Source organism: Orycteropus afer, unplaced genomic scaffold (assembly GCF_000298275.1).
Source record: "Orycteropus afer afer isolate SDZICR_OR568_19922 unplaced genomic scaffold, OryAfe1.0 scaffold00291, whole genome shotgun sequence".
Classification (NCBI taxonomy): domain Eukaryota; kingdom Metazoa; phylum Chordata; class Mammalia; order Tubulidentata; family Orycteropodidae; genus Orycteropus; species Orycteropus afer.
This window is the reverse complement of record NW_006921878.1, coordinates 2,786,062-2,787,100: the sequence shown is the minus strand read 5'-3', so window position 1 is coordinate 2,787,100 and position 1,039 is coordinate 2,786,062.

Below are 1,039 nucleotides of genomic sequence, written 5' to 3'. Positions count from 1 at the left end.
GACAGCAACCTGGGGTGGTCTGCTCCCTACTGTATCCCTAGTGACCAGCAAATGAATGAGTGAGAGAATGAATTCATGAATGAGTGAATGAATGTGTGAATATATGAATGAATGCATATGTGAGTGAATGAATGCATGAATGAGTAAATGAATGAATGCTCCAATGAGCGAATGAGTAAGTGAATGAATGAATGAGCAAATGAATGAGTGAGGTTTTCATGAAACTCCTTGGGGTAGTCAGACACTTGGTGGGGTGGGAAACAAGAGGTGAGCTCATGACCCCCAAACTATGACTGTCCCTTTATCATCTCTGTACCAGCTCAACCTCTGGGCTCTCTACCCCCCTGTCTGACATCATGGGAGGGGGGCTGGTTGGGCCAGGTGGGCTTACATCTGCTCGTCCCTGCCATTGGACCCATGGTGACACTGTATTGGCATCAGCAGAATGGCCTGCCTCGGCATCCTGGTCACCAGCAGGTCACAGCATCACGGGAGTGGGTGTCGGCAGGAATGCCCCCTGCACCTGGTGACCTTTGAGGGGCCCAGCCCTCCATCTTCCTGTAGCTGACAGAGGGCCTGGGGCTCCAGCTGAGAAAAGGGTGGTCAGGAGTGACATGGATGTCGTTAGACTTCACTCACTCTGTGTGACCTTTGTTCAGCCATGTCACTACTCTGTACCTCAGTTTCCTCCTTGGTAACATGGGTACCGCCTGGCTGGGTACAGGCTGTTCTCATTATATTGATTCCCAAGAGGTCTGTGGGCAGGAATGGGAACCTGGCATGTGTTAGGGATTGAACTGTGTGCCTGCAAAATATATGTTGTAAATCCTGACCCCTATACCTGTGTAGAGTTGGGCAATCCTACTTCCGTAGTGATACTGCCTTGGAAACCCAAGGAGGGGTCGCTATGAGTCAGGGCCGTCTCGACGGCACATAACAACAACAACAACATACCTGTGTAGAACATCAATTATGGATAACATTGAGAAGAAAGGGAATTCCAGAACACTTAATTGTGCTCACAAGGAACCTGTACATA